Below are 15,543 nucleotides of genomic sequence, written 5' to 3'. Positions count from 1 at the left end.
AACCTAACTCCTCATGCATCCAGAGATTCGAGCCAAAGAACATTCATTCACCAAACTTAAAATCAATGTAACTAAGTCATTTCAGCATGGATTTCAACGATCTAAAGTGCAGATTGATCACCAATGAAAGACCTACCATAAGCATATCATGATTCAAGAATTGTGATGATCGATTTCTAACCTTAATTGAAGTGCAAAAGTGAAACACGTGGATTCAAGCTTTGCCAAGTCCAAATAGTCCTTCTTTAGCTCTTGTATGATGATTTGGATGAAGGTTTGGAGGTTGATCTTGCACAATTTGTCCAGAAAATCAAGCTGCCATGGATGAGCATAACTTGCAACAGTCCTCGAATCTTGAAGAAATCCTATGAATCTTGCTTTCAATAGCCTCAATTATGCTTGTGGATGAGAGATTGATCAAGAACAAAGCAATGTTTGTGAAGATTTTTGATGAAAAAGTGAGAGGAAAAATTGTGAAGATTTTGGAAACTAGATCTAGATCTGAGAATTATGCAATGTTAATGAAGTTTCTGTTATGATTAGGCTATATATATGTGCTGTTAATGATTCTCTTAATCACAATTAGCCAAAATGCCAAGGATTAGTGAAAATGCAAGTGTAGGTGCAAATGTGCAATTCACCCCCCATGCATGCAAATGGATGTAACAGTGCTCGAATCTTGTGTTAATTCACTTGGAAATGTTGTTTTAGAGCCAAGGCCAATGCTAGCAAGTGAAAACAATGCATATTTTTCCAATTAGACTTTTCCCTCCAAAATTCAAATGCAAATGCCAAAAATTTTGTAATGGAAATGCATGGTTTTTGATGTATGTTTTGGATAGCTCATGTCAAAATAGGAATGTTTGCAAAAAATCCCACTCCATTTGGCCTTATGGTTCAAAAGTTATGCACTTGTGAAGTTCAAATTTGCTTGACCAAGATTTGTCCATATTTCCTCAACCACACATGAGAAATTCATGTTCTTGGACTTTTTGGAAATGTGAGAGCAAGATCTTCAACTTTCATGTTGGACAAAATTTCATTTGAAGCATTTTTGATGATGTAATCTTGAGGAGAAAACCTTTCCATTTTTGGCAATTTTGAATTACAAGTCACTTTCTATTTTTGGAAAGTTTTGTCCTGACTTTATTTTCTTCAATATTGATGTTTGAAATGTCAAATGAGACTTGTTTGAACATGAATGAAGTATTTCTAATCACTTCCCACCTCCAAATCCAACAGTTGACTTGTGGTTGACTTTTTCAGTTGACAGATGACTGGACCATGCATAGATGAATTTGAGCCTCAATATCCAGATGAAATGGCTCCAAGATGAAACCCTAGCCTTCACAAGCTCAATAAAAGCATATGACAATCCCCATCTCAATGAAGACCTCCTTTCCTTGGCAAACCCTGATTGGTATAATTCAACTGATTAGGGTTGACCAGAGGTCAAAACCCTAATCCCAAGGAAACTTGCCAGGAATAATGAACCTCTTGGTGATGAGAAGACCATGATGATGGTGATGTACCACTTCAACCAAGATAATGATCAACCTCCTTGAGGAACCAAGAAACCCTAATTTGAAGCACAAACCCTCAGATGATTAGTGATCAATTCTTGAGACCCTCAGGCTTGAATCTTTTAAACCTCTTTATCTTCTATGACTTGCTCAATGTTTCCACATGATATACAAAGATGCAATGACTAATGTCCTAAAAGATGAAATGCAACATGCTAAGCTAGTCCCAAAAGAGGAGGGCAAATTTTGAGGTGTTACATATGTTAATGCAATTTTCACTTTGTCCATTTGGAGCATATTGTGTGATATATTTTGTTTGTGTATACTTTGCTTTTTTGTGTGGTCTTTGACCATTAATGTACATAATAATAACAAAAACCCTAAAAAACATTCGAGTGGACTGTTGGCTTGATCTTGGACAAATGGACTTAGAATCTAGGCAACCTTCCCATGCTAATGGACTTGGCCAATGCCAACTTGTTAAAGAACCAAGTGCTTGCAATTTGAACTTCATATGAGACATCTTTGAAGACCTCTCTAAGTTCATCTGCAACATGATCATTGTGAAGCTGTTATTTTGAACTTGTGACTTGTGGAATTCATCTGTTGCATGGGATATTTTGGAGAAGATCATGGAATGGATAAGCTTGGATGTGGCCATATTTATTTGATGCCTTGCTCTTCAACATAATATAATTGTGCATTTGTGTATTGCTTGATTCTAAAAGTCCAAGGGAATTCTGGGTCTCTATTGACATTCTTGTCTATTGGATTGCTACCCATTTGGTCAGCTCTTTTCAACTCTAAACTTTTAATTTTGTACATAGGATAGTCTCTTCATCTTCTCCCCATTTCTTTAATTTCGAAATCTCTCCCCCCATTTTTCAAAATCTTCTTTGTGTGAACTACTTTTGTTCTAAACTTTGACCACTTTTGCAAAAAAGATAGAAACTTTGGCCTTATGCCATTGCATTTTCAAACTTCTTTTTTTAAATTAAACTTGTAAATAAACTTAACTATACTTGACTTAAACTTTCAAAATTCCAAAAATAACTAACTTATTCAAACCATTTTAGGCCTTTGTGCCTTTCAAACTTATTTTTTGTTAAAAGTAATGCATCCACTTTGAAATTTGTATCACGAACTACGAGGTTTTGATCCCTCATTTTTATGTTGGTACGTAGGCACAAGACCAAAGGTCTTGTCAAACACAAAAATATAATTAATGAATTCTTTTCTCATCCCCCCATTCTATTTGTTTGTAAACATCACTTTGTACAAAATACATATGCATAAAAAAAGGGCTCCCTAGGAGTACCTAGGACACTTTGGGTGCTAACACCTTCCCTCTGTGTAACCAACCCCCTTACCTGTGATCTCTGACTTTTTATTAGTTTTGATTTGAAAACTTCTTACTTTTGGGTTTTGTTCGTACTTTTCCCTTTTCCCTTGGAAACAATAAAAGCACGGTGGCGACTCTTGTTATTTGATCCTTAGCTTGTCAATAGCTTGATGATCATGAATTTCCCGCTACAACGAGGTTAAATCTGAGCTTATTCCCGTATGAAGTGTCTTTTTTGAGTCTAAGATATAAATCTTCGTTTTCCTTCTCTAACTTGGTGATGGTAGCCCTGAGTTCTTCAGCCTCTTGAATAGGAACATGAGTAGGCTCAGGCACTGGATAAGGGATGAGATTCTCAATGTTGAAGGGAAACTTAATTAGTTACACCCTTTTCCTTATCCACTAACAATAAGGCTCTTTAGTGATGCAATTTTTCTTTCCCAACTCAACTTTCCCTTTCTTGTTGACTTTTCCACAAGCCTTCTTGATCTTCTTAAACATGGTTGGATTCTCATCTCCAAGGCCATGTAAGACGAAAGCTTCCAACATCTTTTCTTCAGTAGGGCCCTCCATTAAGTACCCAATTTGTCTCAAGGATAAGACTGAGTTGGAGTTAATGCACCATATGGACCCAATGAGTGGTATATTAGGGAAATCCCCGTAGCTGAAAACAATCTCAGTGCCATCATAATCTCTTGAATACTAAGAGATGTGAATTGCTCTAAGGGATCCCATCCTCTGAGGCCAACTAGAACTGCTTTGTTGATCTATGAAAGGTCCCTTCTTTGTAAAGTGGGTTAGCAACCATATGTATAGCAAGGGAGCACAACAGAGAATCGTTCCTCCCCTCTTCTCATGTCTCAGACTGAAGTAGTAATACATGTTAGCTAACAAAGTATGACTTGGATTCTTTGTATGAAAGATGCAAATGGTTGTCATATCTACAAAATTGTCGAGATTTGGAAATAGGATGATCCCATAAATAGACAGTGCTATCATAGAGTAACAAGCTTCTCAATTCTAAGCATCAATAAAAGTAGAAGCCTTCTCTACCAAGAACTTGAGTGAGAAACTCTTAGTATTCCCCTTAACTTCCAAGTTGGGAGTGATCTTTTTTGTGTGCATATGGAGAGCAACAACTATGACTTCATGCTTTGAGAACTCTTTTATACCTAGGAACGGAAGCTTGTTCTTCATAGTGATCCCCACAAGGTTTTAAAGCTCTTCTAGTGTGGGTGCTATATGAAAATCCTGGAAATTAAAGCATCTTAAACGAGGATCATATAATTGGGCTAGTGTGAGAAGTGCCAGTGAGTCCACTTCTTGACTTAGGAGACCAAGGAAATTCCCATTATTTTCCCCAAAGTTGATTTTATTAACCAAATGTAACAAAGAAATCAACTCTAATAGACTTCATAGCTTGGAAGCTCTAAATATAAACAAGTACGTGTTTCTTTAATTTTGACCCCATACTCTTTTAATTCTTGCAACTATAGTTTCTTAGATTCCCTGGAAACAAAATGCAAATGCTAAGTGTTATGTTTATATAGATGCAATGTATATGCATGGTTTAGGATCACAAGCATATCATGTTTAGGTCAATCATAGTAACAAATACGCAAAATAAATGATATCTCTAATTAATGAACCCAGGTAGGCTCTGCGGTTGTAGGTTCCTAGAGTCATAGACACTCCTTGAGAATATCGCTATCGTGATGAAGACGCGTTAGACAGTGATACCCTTAATACGTTCTCTTTTAGGTGAAGTCTTTGTATCAACCCCAAGTGGCATACATCTCGCAGGTCGATACTACATAACCATCGACTCCAAGGTTCTAAAAAGGTCCCTAAAGTCATCAATCCTAATTGAAAATATTATCTCCGTGACGAAGACTCGTCGAACAATAATACCTCCAAGAGAATATAATCTAGGTGGGTTCGTTGTACCATCCCAACAAGGCATACACATTGCAGGCCAATACTACACAACTATCATCCTAATCCTAAGTTACCCTTAGACTCGGGTGTATAACCTATCTCAAAAAGTTCCAATAATCAGAGAGCCTCATAGTATCATATGAACATGAAGTAGTTATACCATATAATAAATTAAAGCAGATGGAGGAAAATAATTAAACAAATCCAACAATTTAATAAAAAATTTAACCAAATTAAGCTTGACTCTCTCTTGCAGGAGCGATTTTCCTAGAAGAATCGCAAGTTGTTGCATCACGAAACATACGACCTACAAGTGCATCGCACGCTCGCGAAATGATTGAACAGAGTCACCATCAAAACTTTATTTATTTCAAATAAGGAAAGGTAAAATATTGTTAAAACCCTTAAAAGAAAGAGAAATTGGTCGTTGCAACCAAATTCGGGTTCGGGAATCGATTATGCAAAGGGAAGGTATTAGCACCCCTCACATTTGTTGTACTCAACGAGAAATATTTAGTTAGATTTGTGATTAAAATGTTAAATTATATAATTTTTTTCTTCGAGTGATAAAAGATTGAAAAGGGAAATAAAAGGGGTTGCAAAAAGGTTTTTATTAGGGTGCTTGATGAGATTGATGACCTCGATCCTATGTATCCTTAGGTATAATGAGGAATTCAAAGCAAAATAGTTATGCATAGAAAAATACGTATTGGTTGGTTTATTTTATTGAATGAAGGTTTAGATCATGCTCTAGCGGTTAAATGTTGTTTGTAATCGTGATTGGAGGCTTAAAGCATTTGTTTGTATCACGGTAGAATGGGCTAAATAATGTTCTTTTTGAAAAGGTTTTTGATTGCATGGGGATGAGATATTAGTTTGATGCGTTGCGAATGTTTTTGAATGGATGATGATTGCTCGAATGGTCGAACTAGACAACTCATATTCAAACAATCAGGGAAAGAGAATAGTAGACACTAGATTGTTTCTTTTTTCATCCTTTTAATTTCAAAAGGATTAGATATCGTTAAGGTGTTTCAAATAGACAACAAATACTCAAATGACTAAGCTATACACCTCGTATTCAAGTATTTAGGAAAAAGAATAGTAGACACTAGACCATTTCCATTTTCGTCTGATTTATCATGAAAATAAGTTTGCTTAAGTTTTGATTACAAAAGTGGTTTGAGATGAATCATGTTAAGACTTTTAAACGGATGACGGTTGCTCGAATGGTCGAGTTAGACATCTCATATCCAAATAATCGGGAAAAAAATAGTAAACACTAGACCATTTCATTTTTTGATCCTTTATGAAAATATATTTAAAAGTGATTAAATGTTTTATTTTAAATTTAAAAATGCACTTGATGAAGATCGAGATTTAATTCACATTTACTCTAAATTAACCAAAAGGAAATGATTTTTGAAAAATACCACTTGGCCTTGAATCAAGTTTTTAATTATATTGAAAATATTTACTTTATTTTTTATCTATTTATTTTGTTAATTATAACAATTAAAAATAAACAAGATAATAAAAATAAATAAAAATCAAACAAGGGATGCAATAGAGGATTGGAGATGATAGATATAATAAAAAAAGATGGCCCAAGGGCCACATCATAATAAAGTAACATATAATAAAAAGATGGGTTACATTAAAGAAAAAAAAAGGTATTAAAATGAAGATGGCCTAAGGAGAGGCCCACATACGTTAGCCCAAGGGAGGGGGCCTTGGTCATATGGAGGAGAGAGTCAAAGTGGTTGACTCGGTCTCAACCATATGATGCGCATACTTTTGATCAAAATGCCAAGACACGGGTGCATGGCAAAGTTGTAGTGGGAAGCCTATACATGATAAAAGTCAAGGCCATCATATCATCATATCATGTGGCCCTGAAGGTGGCCGCGTGTCCATCCCAAAGAGACAAATGAGGGATCAAAAAATGATAAAGGGGGTGTACGCGTGATTAGTCTCTCATTTCTCCTCTCTCTCTCTCTCTACCTCACTCTGTCTCTCTCTATAAACAACAAACAAACATATGTTTCACCAAATTAAAATCAAACATTCAAAAAAACTTATGAACTTGATGAACACCCTATGGTGTTCATCGAAGTCCGAACCCAGGTCCCACTAAATAGCCTAGTTCAACAAATCATCAACACCAAATTTGTTTTAAATCTCAACCTAAATAATATTCATCAACCATTTTCAACCGAAAACGTCACAATCAGAAGATCAAACAAGAACCTTAATCCCTTAAATCTTAAACCCATTTTCATTAATTCATGGTGACTGCAATGTATTTCAGCAATTCAACAAGTTATAGAGGTAACACGCAACATAAAACAAAGCAAAAAGGAAGATAACAAGACCTCGTCGGAGTCTATAACTCCGAAGAGTACTTCAGCGTCCCTTATACCTTAGGTATGTATCTGAAATCTCTCTCTCTCTCTCTCTCTCTTCCTCGCTTCCTTTTTATATATGTTGGGTCTTTCATCTTCTTCTTCTCCTCTTCTGAATGCATTGCGCTAGGGTTTGAGTAGGGATTTTGAGTAGGTCTTTTAGTGAAGCTAGGGGGTACTCTTAAGCAACATTTTCTTGGGTTCTTCATGTGTCCTTCATGAACTTTCAGAGGGTTCATTTATAGTGTGAGGAGAGAGGGAAAAGTTGGGGGTGAGATTTAGTTGGAGTGATTTTTTGGAGGGAAGTTTTATGGTGATCCTCGTGATATTTTGAGAGAATGGTTGGGATTTATTTAGATAAAAAAAAATTGTTATAATTTGTGTTGTTTGATGGATGTATGTACTTGATTACATGGTGTGATATGCTCATGAGCTCATTGCTGAGTTTGTTCTTTCTTTGACTTTTTGCTTTTATTTTCATTTTAACTCAATTAGTTTTATGTCATGATGGTGAAGGTTATGGTATGATGTGTAGCGGGAAATTCATGATCATCAAGCTATTAACAAGCTCGAGATCAATTAACAAGAGTCGTCATCGCGCTTTTATTGCTTCCAAAGGAAAAGGGAAAAAGTACGAACAAAACCTAAATAGTAAGAAGTTTTCAAATAAAAACTAATAAAAGTCAGAGATCACAGGTAAGGGGGTTGGTTACACAGAGGGAAGGTGTTAGCACCCAAAGTGTCCTAGATACTCCTAGGGAGCCCTTTTTGTATGCATATGTATTTTGTATAAAGTGATGTTTACAAACAAATAGAATGGGGGGATGAGAAAAGAATTCATTAATTATATTTTTGTGTTTGACAAGACCTTCGGTCATGTGCCTACGTACCAACATATGAATGAGGGATCAAAACCTCGTAGTTCGTGCTATAAATTTTAAAATGAGTGTGTTGGTTTTAACAAAATTTAAGTTTGAAAGGCACAAATGCCTAAAATGATTTGAATGAGTTAGTTCTTTTTGGCTTTTTGAAATTTTAGGTCAAGTATAGTTAAGTTTATTTACAAGTTTGATTTAAGAAAATAAGTTTGAAAATGCAATGGCATAGGCCAAAGTTTCTACCTTTTGCAAAAGCAGTCAAAGTTTAGAACAAAAGTAGTTCACACAAAGAAGGTTTGGAAAATGGAGGGAGAGATTTTGAAATTAAAGAAATGGGGAGAAGATGAAGAGACTATCCTATGCATAATAATTTAAAAGTTTAAAGTTGAAAAGATCTGACCAAATGGGAGCAATCCAATAGACAAGTATGTCAATAGAAACCTAGAATTCCCTTGGACTTTTTAGAATCAAGCAACACACAAATGCACAATTATATCAATCTTGAAGATCAAAGACATCAAATAAAGATGGCCTCATCCAAGCTTATCCACTTCATGATCTTCTTCAAAATAGCTCATGTAGCAGATGAATTCCACAAGTCAGAGGTTCAACATAACAGTTTAACAAATGATCAATGTTGCAGATGAATTGGAGAGATCTTCAAAGATGTATCAGATAAATTCAAATTGCAAGTTCTTGGTTCTTCAACAAATTGGCATTGGCCAAGTCTATTAACAAAGGAATGTTGCCTAAATCCTAAGTCCAATTGGGGCAAGACCAAACAAGCAGTCATAATTAAGTTAATACCAATTGGACCTTGGTTTTAAGCAACATTCCTTTGTTAATGGACTTTGTTAATACCTTAACAAAGTCAAATCAACCTTGACCAAGGTCCAACAACAAATAAGAAACTCAATTAAGTCAATACAAATGGTCAACACAATTAAAATGACATTTATTCAATTAAAAATAGTAAAACAATGCATTAAATTCAAATATGTTTTGTCCAAATCCTAAAATCTCATCAAAACACCAAATAAATGGCCATGAGATTTATCATAGGTCAAACAAGATCAAAGGACCTTGGAGAAAAAATTTCATAATTTTTGGACACTTAAAAATATTTTTAAACAATTAAAAATCAATTAATTCATGAAAAATATTAATAATGATCCAAAAAATAATTTTAATTCAGAATATGAAAGAGAAAAATATTTGAATTTTTTTGGTGAAAGTCCCATATTTTTTGCATCAATATTAAATTTAATATGAATTATTGAAGAAAATGGAATTAAAATGAAATTTCAGAAATTCAAAAATACGTGGACCATCAGATCTCCCTCATTAATTGAGGTGGCAGTTCTGATGATCCAAAACGCGCGTTCCACCATTGCCTTAGTCAACAACGCTGTAACATGAGTAATCACAATGCACGACTAAGATTAAAACGTGGATGATGGATCACACGGTTTAGACCAAAGACACATCATCACCGGAGCCAGAGTTCCGATTGTCTTCTCCGGTGAGCTTCACCGGACTGGTCATCATAAACCATCACCAAAATTCCAAGCAGGGACATGATTTTAAAGAGAAAACATCACTAATCACGAATATCACCTCCAATTCTTCCAATTCCAACTATATTGAGAGATATGTGGAATTGAAAAATGAGGTTCATGATCTGAGTTGCTTCGATTTGACCTCAAAGCAACTCAATCTTCTTGCCTACATTGGTGGGACTTCAGACAACTCAAGAATCAATGGAATTGAGCAAGAATCAAGGAGAATCGATGAGTTTAAAAATTCTGCAAATTACCTTCAATTGAGGTCTGAGCTTGCTAGATCTTGATCTGAATCGTGCTTGGCTTCACTTCAATTGCTTGTAGGAGAGGAATGGAAAGGCTTAGAAGCAATGGACTCCTGGAGAATTGAATTCCAAAATAGTAGAGATTCAAGCTCAAATTCAAAAGAATTTTTCAGGTTTATCCTATGAGAGTGAAGGGTTTTCAATGGAGATTCAAAGCTGGCGCAATGTGTGTGTCATTTCTGAGCAAATGCAATTGTATTTATAGCCAAATCCATGTGATATTTGCACACTCTTTCCACTTTCCAATTTTAGCAAAATGATGAAAGCATGGTGCATGGGCGCGCATAGGCCCATGGAATGATGGTTTGAAAGTCCAAATGAATGATCAGATGCTTTGAAGATGGATTGGATTGCAAGGTACATGTGCATTGTCACTTGAAGATTGATCCATGCCAAATGATACCAGCCTGTTTAAGCCATGCGCAGCCTATGCATTTCTCATCCAAAAAGCATGAATTTTAGCTCTTTGGAAAGGTGAGATCAAGAGGAACAAGTTTGATGTTGAACACCTTTTCATTTGGAGCTTGAAATTTGGAGATATTTGAGGTGGAAGTTTTGAAAAATTTGACATATCAAAAATTTTCTAAGTGTCAAGCCATATGTCTCAATATTCCACCTTGCTTAACTTTTTATAGGAGCTTCAAATGAGAAAAGTGTCTTCATCAAAGTTGTATCTCTCTCAAAGACCTTAAAAATGGTTACCAATTTCATGACATTTTGATTTGAAATGATAGAGTTATGCATTTTTGAAGTTTGGAAAAATCACTTCATCAATGGTATAGGTCAAAAGTGACCTATAATGTAGCCTCATATCACATGTTCAAAGAAGTTGAATTAGCTCCCACTCCAAACATAAAAGTTGAAGTAGACACATTGAATTTTATTTTGAAACTTGGAAATCTTTCATCTCATAAAAATTGAGCAACATATGACCTTGGGAAGTTTAACTTTCAAATTAGGGTTTAGACAAAATGACCTATAATGTTTCAACATAGAAAATGATTTTCCAAGCAAAACTAGCTATAGGTATCAACATGAAAGTTGTTTATAATGTCATTTAGAGTAATATTTCTCTTGGAATCATTTTAATATGGTGAAAATTGTAGGAGATAGGGTCTAGGGAGACCCAGTTTTGATCAGATGAATTCATCTGGCCAACCACCATCAACCAACTTGATAACTTCCAATTCTCTTGACTTTATTGGATCATGGTAGATAATATATGCATAAGATGATTAAATTTGAAGTTTCCCTTGAAAAATTTGATTAATTGGTGAGATAGCTTGTTGGAGAAGTTACTCAAGATACCCAGTTAAACTAGGGTTTCCAAGGCAAATCACCATCAAACTCTTGAAGCAAACTTGATCAATATGACATGTAGAGAACATTGGGACTAATATATGATGTTCTTAACCATTCTTGAATCAATTCTTGATTGTGCTCTTTGTTCATGAGGGTCTCAAACCCTAGATGTGATCAATGAATCAAGGAGATTATACCCTTACCTACAAAAAGAGTTAGATAGATACAAAGACATATTTTTGGTATTTTGGTTAGTAAAATGATAAAATACAAGTATGATATAATCACAAAGTGCTTGGTGATATCTCCCAAAACAAACCCAATGAAGGAGGGGTAAGGAGGATACCAAGGTATGATCCCAATGTGGATGCTTATGATAGAATGCATGAGGGATCTTAGGATCAAAATTGGGGTCTTACATGATGTTGTTAGTATGTTAGATTGTATGGTGATTATTCACGTGTTCTGATGCTTCTTTATTTGTTCCAAATTAAACCAATGAAAACTATTTTTTGGTATATTATGTATTGATGTATGGAGTGATAATGATTTGTTGCTAATGTTTTACTTGATTTTCATTGAGTTGTTGTATGATGACATGGGTGTATGTTAATATGAATGGGTGTTTGGGATGCTTGATGATGTATGAAGTTATAATGATGTTAGTGTTGCAACAAATGATGGTGTTAACATGAAGGTGATAAGTGTTGGTTCTATGTGTTGGCAGCAATTTTGGTAAAACCTAGAGTGTTCACAAGTTGTCACAATTGTTGTCTTGACATAAGATAACATGTACTTGCAGGGTGTTTAAAATGTGAATATGCAGGATTTTACTGAGATGTCATACCCGATGTCATGACATCTGTATACAGAACATTCAGTCTGAATGTTATGTATTGTGTGATTGCGTTTTTTATGCTAATCTATGTATGATTGAAGAGATGATTGAATGCGCCATTCAATCAGTAATTACAACCAGATTGACTTATTTTCCAACGAGATATAATCAGTTGTCATGAGAATATATGAATGGAAAATAGTTTTAGGGTTTTATGATGTCCAAGCCCATCCAAATGATTATATAAATATGGCATGGAAAACCTGGTTTTATACACAAGAAATAATGAACGAAATATTAAAAGAGAATAAGGGTTTTAGTCTTGTGTGGTCGTGTGTATTGTGAGTCATTCATTCATCCATAGATGATTGAATTGGACTGATTTTTGAGTTGTAATTTGTCCACTCTAAGCTTTGAAGCATGAGTGTGTGTTTACTTGATTGAAGTTTTTAAGCAGGATCAAGTATGTGTCTTTGAAGAGTGTCGTCTTTTCATTGTAATTCTTGTTTTATATCACTGTTGTGATTGAGGGGGAGTGAGTAAGATCTCATATCTAAGAGTTCTTAGGTAGAAGTCACACAGGTAGAGATTAGGTAATAAGACTATAACTTGAAGTTGTTTACTGAGAGTCTTTGAACTAATTCTGTTTAGTGGATTTGCTTCCTGGCTTGGTAGCTCCCAGATGTAGGTGAGTTTGCACCGAACTGGGTTAACAACTGCTTGTGTCTCTTGCATTACTGTTTTTTTATCTTTTATCCTGTTTATATTGTTCAGATATTAGTGTCGTGACATTACCTTCGACATCTCATATCTGATACCAGAATTTCAATTGGTATCAGAGCAGGCATCCTTCTCTGGTTCTGGGTGAGATCTAGGGACGTTACTTTCCGGTATTATGGATAGAGACGGAGGATCTGTTCACATACCACCTATTCTGGATGGATCCAACTATGACTACTGGAAACCTCGAATGGGAGCCTTCCTAAAATCTTTGGATAATAAGGCTTGGAAGGTTGTTTTAACAGGCTGGGAACATCCAGTTATTACTAAGGAAGGAGAAGCTACAACTGATAAAAAGGCTGAGGAACAATGGACCAAGGAGGAGGAGGATCTAGCCCTTGGGAACTCTAAAGCATTGAATGCTATATTCAATGGGTTGATAAGAACACCTTCAGATTGGTGAACAACTGTGAGGTGGCTAAAGATGCTTGGAATATTCTCAAAACCACTCATGAAGGTACCTCTAGAGTGAAGATGTCTAGACTGCAGCTTCTCACTACCAAGTTTGAAAATTTGAGGATGAAAGAAGATGAAAATATTCATGAATTTCATATGAATATCCTTGAAATTGCTAATGCCTTAAGAGCCCTAGGTGAGAAGATGTCAGATGAAAAACTAGTGAGGAAAATACTCAAGTCACTTCCTAAGAGATTTTCCATGAAAGTGACAACCATAGAAGAGTCTCAAGACATTTCCAATATGAGAGTGGATGAGCTAATTGGATCCCTCCAAAAATTTGAGTTGGGAATGTGTGATGGCTCTGAAAAGAAAGTCAAAAGCATAGCCTTCATGTCAAACACTGAAGAGAAAGAGGAAGAAAGTGGTCAAGATATTGATGAAGATCTGGAAAATGATGTAGCATTACTAGGAAGACAGTTCAACAAACTTTTGAAAAAGATGGATGTAAGGTCTAAGTCTAATGTCAAGAACATCTCATCTAACATCAGTAAGTCCAATAATACTGGAAGAAGAACAAGATCTGATGAAAAGTCCAAAGAAGGAAAAGGAGTTCAGTGCCATGAATGTGATGGGTATGGACACATTAGAGCTGAATGTGGGACCTACCTCAAGAAACAGAAGAAGAGTCTTGATGCTACTTGGTATGATGAAAGTGAAACAGAAGAGTCTACAAATCTTGTGACTGCCTTGACTGAAAGATGGGGTTCTGATGAAGACTCAAGTGATGATGAAGTAACCTTTGATGAGTTATCCACTACCTACAAAAAGTCGTGTCACAGAAGTGAAGAAGTGTGTCAACAAGTGATGATGAAGTAACCTTTGATGAGTTAGCCACTACCTACAGAATAAAGTGATAACACAACTGGAGAATGAGAAGGTAGAACACTTGGAAACCATCTCTAAGTTGAAGACTAAAGCAGTGTTCTTGAATTTCAAACTGGATGAGATGACAAAGCATGTCAGAATGCTAAACAATGGATCTAACACCTTAGACAAAATTCTCCATACTGGACAAATGGCAGGAGACAAGTCTGGCCTTGGGTTCAATGAATCCAAACCTGAGTGTAGTCACACTGGTAGCAAACCAAAGATGTCACAGCATGTGTCACAACACCATAAGGAAAGACAACATAAAGGAAACCACCAAAGATGGAAGTCTGGCCTTGGGTTCAGTGAATCCAAACTTGAGTGTAGTCACACTGGTAGCAAACCAAAGATGTCACAACATTATAAGGGAAGACAGCAAAAAGGAAAACACTAAAGATGGAGATGTCATTACTGTGGAAAATTTGGTCACATAAAACCATTCTGCTTTAAATTGTATGGTTATCCTAGTCCTTCTCACCATCAACCTAGACCCAAACATCACATCATTGTCAACAGAAAACAATGGGTTCCTAGGACTGGTGTTACTAACCTAATAGCTCACACCTCCTTTAGAGTTTCAGCCAAAGAAGACTGGTATTTTGACAGTGGATGCTCCAGACACATGACTGGAAATAAAAACCTGCTAACCGACCTTCATCCTTATGCCACCAGCTATGCAACCTTTGGTGATGGAGCAAAGGGTGAAATCAAGGGGATTGGAAATCTAAACTTCCCTGGAGTCCCTAACCTTGACAATGTCCTACTTGTTAAAGGACTGACTGCAAACCTAATAAGCATCAGTCAACTATGTGACCAAGGTCAAACTGTAAACTTCACAAAAACTGAATGTTTGATTACTAATAAAGAAAATGAAGTGATCATGAAAGGAGTCAGGTCTAAGGACAACTGCTATATGTGGAGTCCTCAAGAAACTGGTTATTCATCAATATGTACTCTAGCCAAAGAAGAAGAAGTGAAGATATGGCATCAAAAATTGGGCCATCTTCATCTTAAAGGAATGAAGAGGATTATATATGTTGAAGCTGTCAGAGGAATTCCAAACTTGAAGATTGATGAAGGAAGAGTTTGTGGGGAATGTCAGATTGGAAAAAAGACAAAGATGTCACATCAGAAGCTCAGACATGACACCACTTCCAGAGTGCTGGAACTTCTCCACATGGACTTGATGGGACCCATGCAGGTGGAAAGTCTTGGTGGGAAAAGTATGCTTATGTGGTGGTGGATGATCAACAGACTGATGTCACAGATGATGTTGAGACATCCCTAAATGATCCCCCAACTGATTTCCCAGACAAAAGTAATGAGAGTGGACTCACTCAAGCT

This window comes from Lathyrus oleraceus, chromosome 1 (genome assembly GCF_024323335.1).
Source record: "Lathyrus oleraceus cultivar Zhongwan6 chromosome 1, CAAS_Psat_ZW6_1.0, whole genome shotgun sequence".
Classification (NCBI taxonomy): domain Eukaryota; kingdom Viridiplantae; phylum Streptophyta; class Magnoliopsida; order Fabales; family Fabaceae; genus Lathyrus; species Lathyrus oleraceus.
Note: the sequence above shows the minus strand (reverse complement) of the source record.